Here is a 10317-nt window from a genome sequence, read left to right on the forward strand (position 1 = left end):
CACTATGGATTCTTAGCTTCTAGTTGAGACTAAATTGGAAGCCTCCCATCCCCAAGCAAAAAGCAGCCCAAGCTCATCAGTGTCAAATTACCACTCATCTCAGGGCTTTCAATTCTCATTGCTGATGTTCTGAAGCCACTGTACTCCACCCACAACCCCAGACCCCCACGTAGGTCTCTGTCTCCTAAGAACCTCAAAACATAAGAATTTCTACTCTGGTATTCAGAAGCTTCTGGAGCTTCGATCTCAGGTTCAGAATTGAAACTCCCCTGAGCAGCATTTAAAAAAAAAAAAAAAAGAAAGAAAAAGCTGCTTTCTCTGTCCCTGAGTAACTTTTTAGGCTTTTAACTTCCAAACAATGCTTCAAAGCAAAATGCATGACTATGTTTTAAAAACATAGTTAAACTCAGATTAAATTAACAATTTCTCAACTGTCCTAGAATCATTTTACTATGCATAGTATGTATATGTTCAATAAATGATTTTTGCCTTAGTAAGGTTTTCTTGAGTAGATGTCCTAAAAGATGCATTTTGGTGTTGAGTTTAACATATAAGCAATAAAGCTGAGATATAATTTTGTCATAAAGACAAAAAAAACAACCGATAAAACACAACACTAACTGAAAAAGATAATAAACAAGTTTTGACTACTACAGAATTCATAAAGATGAAGAATAAAAGCTTAGCTATAGTTAAAGAAAAAGTATATCATTTTTAATACGAGTGTTTGGTTGTAGGGCTCTCTTCTTTAAAATCATCTCTAAATTCTAGAAAAGATGCTAAGTATCAAAAACTTTTCTCTTTTGATACATGAAAAGAAAACAGGAGATACACCATGATCGGAAATGAAGAGAGTCACAAATAGACCCAAAGTAATCAAGATATGATTAGCTGGCTTTTCACTGGTAGAACTGGAGGGTCAACAACCAGAAAAATGACATGATAAAAACATCCCAACACAAAACTAAAATAATGATGCTAACAAGCCAGAAATTTGCTGCATCACTTTCTCAGTCAGTAGAGGTCTCTTAATCTCCTCTTTCATGTTCTCCAGTAATATAGAGTCCTACAGAAACAGGATCTATATTCCAGAATCATACAAAAATGCAACCAGTAGATTTAATAATGGGGGGAAGGGGCTCTACCCAAGCAAATTTATATAGTAGATACAAATATAAAGAATTTTCTCCTTTTTTCTTCCTCCACCTCTTCTCACTTTGCTTTCATGGTCATCAACTTGAAGTGTTATTATATTTGTGCTTTACCGTAAGCTGCTACAAATTCTTTTTGGATGTATAAAGTACATAAATATGTAAATAAGGTTCTAAAAATATTTGTCCTGACCATATATCGGTACACCCCACTCACCATGACAAAACATCATCTCTCCATGCAGTAGTACCAGTCACATTATAAACTACAAAATGAATGGGGGATACGTGTTGCAAATAAGAAGCCTTTGGCAAAGGGTATCAACTCCAGTTTAACCATAAATTGGGACATTTGGCTATTTGAAAGAAACCCAGTGTCTGACTTTGTTTGAAAATGCCTGCAAAACGAATTATTTTCAGGCAGTTAGGAATAAATGATCCTAAAATACTGCTCTTAATTATAGAAATTACAAATACAAGGACTTAGAATATTGTTGAAACTATTTGTAACCATGTCAAATGTTTAGATTATGTCAAGTGAGTCTATAGAACATTTACTGTAACAAATCTTAAATCTTCCACTAAATTATAAGATAATCTTCACCTAAAAACACTCTGCTACACATTTAGAGCAGTAATAACTGCAGATTAGCTTCATATAAGTAAGCTAAGAAACAGCCTGTAAAGCTACGAGAATGCTAAAACTCTTAAAAATAGTAAATGTAAAATACCTAAGGTCTTAGGACTCATTTGCTACAACAATAAATCAAGAAAAAAATAACAGATGTCCTGTTACCTAAACTTTAGTAGATAAAATAATCACCAAAAAAAGAGCTTAACCTTACTTATATACCAATATGAGAGTAGATGTACTTTATCTATAATAGACATTAATATGAAAGATATCGGTTAATGCCCAGTAAATAAGAACTATATTCTTCTTTTTTTTTAATTAAAGTTTATTGGGGTGACAATTGTTAGTAAAGTTACATAGATTTCAGGTGTACAATTCTGTAATATAGCATCAATATATCACATTGTGTGTTCACCACCCAGAGTCAGTTCTCCTTCCATCACCATATATTTGATCCCCTTTACCTTCATCTCCCACCCCCCACCCCCCTTACCCTCTGGTAACCACTAAACTATAGTCTGTGTCTATGAGTTTTTGTTTCTTCAGTTGTTTGTCTTGTTCTTTTGTTGTTTTCAGTTTTGTATACCACATATCAGTGAAAACATATGGTTCTCTACTTTTTCTGTTTGACTTATTTCACTTAGCATTATAATCTCAAAATCCATCCATGTAAATGCATAAATGGTACTATTTCATCTTTTCTTATGGCGAATAGTATTCCATAAACTATATTCTTGAGAGGGGGCTATGTGAATCCTATTAATAGTAAGGAAAAATATCAATCTAATAAGGCTAAAATTAATAGGAAAACTTATAAAACTATAAATCAGAAACTTAGAAACTTAGAAAACTACAGAATCCCACAACATAATAGTTAAACTATGATCCAGTATAAAGGCTAAAGTATTTGTTGTTGTTGTTGTTTTAATAATCCATCTCTTTCGGAGAAAAACAAATGAAATTTCAGCCAAACCATTTATCTGACTATATTAAATCTAGCTTATCAAACCATAATAAATCAGAAGTTAAAAACACAGATGGACTCCTTGTGTTTATTTGCACCACTCCATTATTCATACAACTCAACCCAAGCTGGCCATGTGAAGGACACAGTTTTATAATATACTAACCACAGAGAACTATGGGAAGAACAAAACACAAAGTGATTTGTTTGCTTGAGCATTAAGCTTATTATATAGTATAAATTTCTTTCATAGTATAAATCTAAAAATTTTAAATCAGTAAAAAATGCCCACAAAGCTCAAAATTTCAAAACAATTCTTTGCAAATATCCAACAAATTTCACCCAAGATTTTAAAGAAATGACACTCTATCAATACTATATCCATACCTTGCAAACTGTATCCACATCCCAAGGTAGTATAGTCCTCAGATCAATGACTTCACAAGACACTCCAAGCTTTTCATTAGCCATGGAAGCCACTTCTCGGATCACGTGAACCTGAAATGAAGGGAAAGATATGCAGAGAATGACAATGGAGATACAGGTCTAAAACATTAGTTGAATTCTGACATTATTAATACAGGTAGTATTTAAAGTCAGAGGAATTGATCTTCACAGAGAATTAATAAATTTGTTTTAGACGTGTTGAACCCCATATTCCACCAAAATAATCACATATAGATGTCCAGAAAACAGTTGGAAGGAGATTCTTAGAAAAAGTGAGAACAGTCATACTGATTCCAAAGATATCAGCACACAGAGGTAAATAATGTCACAAGAGTAGGTGGAGTTTCTAGGAAAAGCACGTAGAGGGAAAAACTACAGGGCAGTAATCATGAAACTCTGTAGATGACCAACACTAAAGAGGAAACCAGATGAAGAGAACCTCACTAGAAACGAAGGAAGGAAGGAAGGAAGAAAGAAAAGGATGGAGGAGAAGAGTTAAAAAAAAAAAAACAGAAAGAAAATCAGGCGACAACATATTCCAGAAACTAAAGAAGAGTTTTATAGAGCGCGTAGCCAGTGTAATAAACCACAGCAATATGGCATAGGGTTGGATTTAACAATCAGAAGGTTAGTGATATTAGCAGAAATAGTTTTAGTGAATTACTGGAAATAAGAATTTATGATACAAGTTCATAAGGAAGTTAAGGAATTAAATATTGGAGGTAGGAATTGTTCAAGTCTAGTGATAAAAGAAAGGAGAGAGATACACTGGTTATTTAAGAGAAAAGTAGGGTGGAAAAGAGACATACTCCTTTTCAATAAAAGGGACATGGGAAGAAGAAACTGAAGATGCAGGAGAGAGAGGGACTAATTGATTTATCACAGTCCTGGAGAAAGTAAATGAAACATAATCTGAAATAGATTTGGAGAGGTAGGTAGCTATGATAACCAGACATCTCTCCTTTGAAGACAAGGAAAACAGGAAATGAGTTGAAGAAATGATAGATATAAAGGAAAAATGGGTTATGGAAGTTAGTATCTAATACACTCTAACTTCCCTATTAAAAAGAGAGATAGGGCAGCCAATTAGCTCAGTTGGTTAGCAATCAAGCTAGTAACCCCCAAAACAGAGGCAAAGACACACGCTGAGCGTGACAGAGATATGAATAAAACGGTTTCCCCACTAGAGGTGAGAAACCACGAGGACTGTAGCTCTCCAAGCCAAAAATCAAGTGGAGAGGAGAGAAGGAGGTTGTGGTATTGCAAATGATTTGCATTATCTTCTATTATAATACAGCATATTCAATTTTCTTAAATAAGCATTTCCTTTAGACAGGAAGAAAAAAAAAAAACCAGAACTGAACACTTCTTTAAAAGAAGAGAAAGAAGTGTAAGAGCAGTCTATGGCCAGAGAAAGAGTCCTGAGCTTAAATGCTTGGAGATACAGCAATGCTTGGAGACAAGTGCTGGGGAAAGTGGAAGTAGATCGGTAGTGAGCTTTACTGGAAAAGAGAAAGGTATGGCATTCTGAGGCTGGACCACTGGATGGGTGCACCTGGTCAGCAAAGTAATCACAAAAGATGGCAGCAGATGAGATAAAAAAGAAAATACCAAGTCAAGTGCAGCAACAAGTAGTAAGGATATGTAAAATGTGCTTCAAAATAAACCGTTTTTAATGAATACATTTTTGTAAACTCAACATATTTTTAATGGCTTCACCATTTGCATACATATTTTTATGACTCAATAAGTAAAAATCGGTACCAGATATAGACGTAGTACCAAACAAGACTTAAATTTAAGGAAAACATCATTTTTCATTCTTCACAGTACCAGGATTAAAAATAAGAGCTTCCAAGGACAACCTGAATATTACCAGGTGGTATAAGGATACTGACCTGAGTACCCCAGGCAACCAGAGTAACGTCACTCCCTTCCTGTATGACCTCAGCCTGCGACAGGGGGATGTTGTATGGTTCTACAGGAACCTGTTCCACTGAACACAAAACAGGGGGGGAAATGAAAGGTTAATTATTTTCTCTCATGTAACATTTGTGCATAAAATAAGAACCTCATTGTGGCAAAGCTTCATTTATTCTTCCCCTAAATTTCAAGTTATTTATAACAGAAATAGCATTTACTATACAGCTTAACGACCACTCCACAGAAGACAAAGGACAATATAAATGTATAAAATATATCAGCTATCATGGTACAGAGAACCGACTTTAAAACTAAGACAATAAAATATGGGCTTTAGTCAATAATAATGTATCAATATTGGTTCATTAATTGTAACAAATGTATCAGGCTAATAAGATGTTAATAACAGGGGAAGCTGCTGTGGGGTATATGGGAACTCTCTGTACTACCTACACACATTATCTGTAAATCTAAAATTATTCTAAATAATAAAGTTTTAAAAGTTTAATACATCTACTAAAACTTTATTGGACTGAATTAAGTTCCCAGACAAGTTTTCTATCAAGGAGCAAGTTTATGAGGGTTTGCAGGGTGAGGGGGATTGTAGGGTCAAATACTTAAGTATATATTTGGACTTTGCATTTATGCATACTTTGTCAACCACAGCAGCTGAACAAACCTGAATTTTCAAAGCTGAATCCTGCAGAACTCAAAGAGATAAACTGAGTAAGCTCTACCAGGCCAAAAGGAAGAAAAAACCAATAGTATCCCAGAAAAAACCAATTAATGATTTATCTGCCCAAAGAAGTACAAGCAATATAGAGTTGATTAAATTTTAAGAGGAAATCATAAGGCGAATTTTTAGATGAGATTGAGTAGGATGGAAGTTGATGGAATTGTCCGGTTATGCTGGGAAGCCTTCATGAATTCCTATACGAGAACATTAGAGTAGAACTGGTGGGGAAAAAAATGTTGTTGTTCCTTTTGTTCATTTTCCACATGGTCTTCTTATCATTGTTATGTATGTGCGTGTGTGTATCAATGTGTGTGTGTGTGTGTATACTTTTTTTTTTTAATTCAAAGAGCACAGAAGAGTACAATAAAAAGTTCCATCTGCTCCCCAGTCAGCCCTTCCAATTCCACTGGCCGGAAGTAATCAATGCTAACAATTTCCTGGATGTCTGCAGTAGACAGCTCTCATTCTTTCTGGTATACAGATTTCTTAATCCTCTTCCTACATTTGGGAAATGCCCCACCTTATGAGTTAAGGCCCTGTGTCCACTACAAAAGTGATGTCCACAAATTCACTTTCCCAGCTTCCCTTGCAGCTAGGGCACAAAACATGGGCTCTGCCAATCAAATGCACACATGCTAGACTGAATTGGAAGCTCATGACACAAAAGAGCAGCAAATGTCCAGAATTTATTCCAGAGCACTGGTAACAGCAGAGGCAGATCCAGCATCCAGGCTGTGTTATCAGTGATTCAGACTGCAGGTTCATGTCCACTGAGCTCCTGGGGAATCTTGGCAGAACCAGTTATGCAGTGGAATTTTGGGCACTACTGCTAGATATATGGCCTTTAAGCCTACTTCTTAGACACCACGGAGATCTGTGAACCATTTATTATCTTTCAATAAATCTTTTCTGCTTATATTGGACAGGCTTGATCTCACCTGCTTGAAAATTAAGAACACTTAGGGGCGGCCAGATGGCTCAGTTGGTTGAGACGAGCTCTCAACAACAAGGGTGCAGTTCAATTCCTGCATGGGATGGTGGCTGCCCCTGCAACTAAGATTGAAAACAGCAACTGGACGTGGAGCTGAGCTTTGCCCTCCACAGCTAGATTAAAGGACAACAACTTGGAGCTGATGGGCCCTGGAGAAACACACTGTTCCCCAATATTCTCCAATAAAAATAATATATATATATATTTTTTAAATAAAAAGAAAATTAAGAACCCTGATTGATACAGCATCTTTTCAGATATTTACAATATACAAATATGCATATGCATAGACATATGTAATGTTTTTCTTTTCACAAATAGAATCACATTGTACACACTGTTAAGAACTGTTGTACAGTCTCCCTTTTTATCCCCCTACTTAGCAACATATCTGGTCCATGTTTTCATGTGAAGAATAGTTTTTGAATCATATTTATAAGTAAATATTATTAAATTTAATGGTGCTGTTATCAATGATGTGGGGGGAAATCGTATTCCTTGTATTTTTATATTTCAATCCAATAACATTTCTATAACCAGTGCCACAGAGAGATGAAAATTTTTTTAAATCATCACTATGCTTAAATAAAATAAATAAAATGGTTAATCTATAAAACTATTTTTTGTGAGTAAATCTCAAAGCAGATGACAATTAAGCTAACAAACCTGAGAGATAAGCTGTGTTAGAAAACATAAGCATTTTTAAAAGTTTTTGTGTAGCACACAATTATGTTGAGTCATATACTTTCACTATCTAAACCAGGGGTGGGCATCCTACACATGCAATTTTTTATAAACAATATTTTATTGGGACACGGCCACATCCATTCATTTACAACAGCAGAGCTGAGTAGCTGCAAGAGACAGCATGGCCTACAAACCTAGAATAATTACAATCTGTTCCTTTACAGAAAAAGTTTGCCAATCTTAATTCTAAACAGTGCTTTCAGAGGTTAATTTTGGCACATTTATTGATGGCTTAAATACAGTATCAGATGAACAGGTGGATGGATGGATCAATGAATGGATGGATGAATGGATGGATGGATCAATGGATGGACGGACGAAGGAACAGAAAGACAGGTATATTCAACTGGAGTAGAATATAGAGGGAAGCAACAACCTGGATAAAAGGAATGAGGAGGCTTCCTACCAAGGAGGTGGTAAACTACACAGCAGTTCTCAGTTGCTAAACCAAAGTGTGGGTCAAGAACAACACTGATGAAATCTGACAAACATGCCAAAGGTAGCACATAGGTTCTTTGCCATCATCAAGTCTTTCCTGGCAGCAAGATCTGCATGCCAATAGACAAGGCTTGAAGCCAGTACACATTCTGTCTTCTGGTGAGTCAGTGGCCACCATTCAAGAGTCTTGTCTTTCTCGCCTTGTAAATCAGTTACCAGCTGGTGATTAGTAAATCCCTGGAACACAAAACTCTATGAGCTGGCACACCAAAAGAAATAGGTTGGCACCTTGGCCCACCTCCTTTGAAAAGTTGCCAGTCAGTGACTGACTTCTTCATTGTATTAAATTACGTAGAATAGTTAAGACCTCATTACTTTAACTATCAAAGAACAACATAGCTAACAAAGCTTAATTCTCCATCAAAAAAAACCATGCAGAGAATTAGATTCAAGAAGAGTCTTACAGAAAAAACAACCCAAAAATCTAAGATTTGCATACATTTAATCCTGTGAGGAGAATAAGAATACAACTTTAAATATTCTCACTTACTTAAACTTTCACATAGAGAGAATGCTATAATTCTCTGGTACTATTTATTTACATTAATTTGAAAAATATTTATTCCAAGAGAAGATATTATTTCAAATCAGCATTCTTGTGTTCCTACCTCATGGCTATGTGCTTTTTGAAAGAGAGCAGGTAAGAGGAGATAGAGCATGACATTTCAGGAATGGAAGAGCTCCCTATACAGTCATATTACAGATTACTATTTTCATAGCAATGGGATTAATTGACCACTACATTTTACCACATGCTGATTACATTCTAATCTATGCACTAATGAGCAGTTCACAGAGAAAGCTTTCAGCATCAAATATATGTTGACCAAAATGTGGCTTGAAAAACAAGAAATTTTTCTAAGGCCAAAACAAAAAAGATGCAATTTTTTGCTCACTTATCAGACAGGATAGTTTTTAGTGGATATAGGTTTTAGTAAGTACCACATATATGCTTCCTCTGTAATTGCAAATGCATTTAAATTCATATTACATATATACTTACAGACTCATAACATATTAGTTCATGCTTGGTCTCATTTTATTTCCCATCCTCCTCCTTTTCTCCTTCTAATTTTCTTCTAATTTGCTGTATTGCTTAAGTCATCTTACACACATTTTTAAAATAAGCTCGAGTATAAAAGCATATATATTCTATTATATGCATTTATTCACTTTATATTTATTGCATAACCAATATATGCAGATATCATGCAAGATGCTACAATATGAAATTGAAAGAGGAAGCCCCCAACCTTGATAAGCACACACTCAAGTGGGAGGTACAAAGACGGCAAGAGATGATCAGCAATAAAAACATGATCTCGCAATGGGGATAAACTGCTCTGGGACAGGGGGAAGTAACAACCTGGTTTTAAAAGGTTGAGGAGGCTTCACCACCTAGGAGGACACAACTGACAGGGGTCTCAGAGACAAAAAGAAAATAAAAAGGGTACCCACGTAGAAAGAAAAGGTCCATACAAAGAAATGGTGGTGTGAAATTGTGTGTGTGTGTGTGTGTGTGTGTGTGTGTGTGTGTGTGTGTGTGTACACATCTACAAACACACATAAACACAGATTTACATGATGTTTCTGGTAAAAGTGAATACTGAAACCTTTAAATTATATTCCCAAGTCCCTAGAAAGAACTTTCCAATTCCTTCTGATTTCATATATTAATAACTCATGTAGAAAGCATCTGCAAGAGAACTCACTCTTAATGACGCAAGTTCCCCTGTGAGGCACAATATTACCATTACATAGATAATAGGGTCATTTCTCTGCACTGACACTCATCTACAGTAATGCTAGTTTCCTCACAAATGTGAAACTCAGTAGGGTTTTACTCATGTTGCATTATATATGATGCAGTGATAAAACATGAATGTTCTTTTTAAAAAGAAAGCGTATATTTCTAAAATATACAACACTTCATGCTGCCTCATTACTAATAGCACAAAGTCTCCATGCCTGAGAAAGCCCATCTTGTTTGTCAGAATTTACAGTGTAATGGGGAGACACATCCACCCAAGCAAAAGCCCAGTCCCAGCCCTGTCTCTGCATCACTTTATCTAATTAATTCGGTCATCTCTGATAAAGCATTATATTTCCTGTCTGCTCCACTATCCCACCTGTAAACTGTTGAAAGCAGCACGTGTCTATCTGCCACATCATAGGGACACAATGAAAACATACTAAGCTAATCACTGTAGACATCCTTTCCATTCT

The 10317-nt window shown here is 35.6% G+C and overlaps 1 long non-coding RNA gene across 1 annotated transcript; it reads right to left on the minus strand.

The window, feature by feature from the left end:
• Positions 1-2493: 2493 nt before the first annotated feature.
• LOC141569933 (uncharacterized) lies at positions 2494-5214 on the minus strand. Its single transcript, XR_012493666.1, has 3 exons — positions 5095-5214; positions 3137-3247; positions 2494-2541 (listed from the first exon to the last, which is right to left on the minus strand). It is a non-coding gene; the product is annotated as an uncharacterized LOC141569933 (long non-coding RNA).
• Positions 5215-10317: the final 5103 nt, after the last annotated feature.

The sequence above is a fragment of the Rhinolophus sinicus genome, unplaced genomic scaffold, assembly GCF_036562045.2.
Source record: "Rhinolophus sinicus isolate RSC01 unplaced genomic scaffold, ASM3656204v1 Contig204, whole genome shotgun sequence".
Taxonomy (NCBI): Eukaryota; Metazoa; Chordata; class Mammalia; order Chiroptera; family Rhinolophidae; genus Rhinolophus; species Rhinolophus sinicus.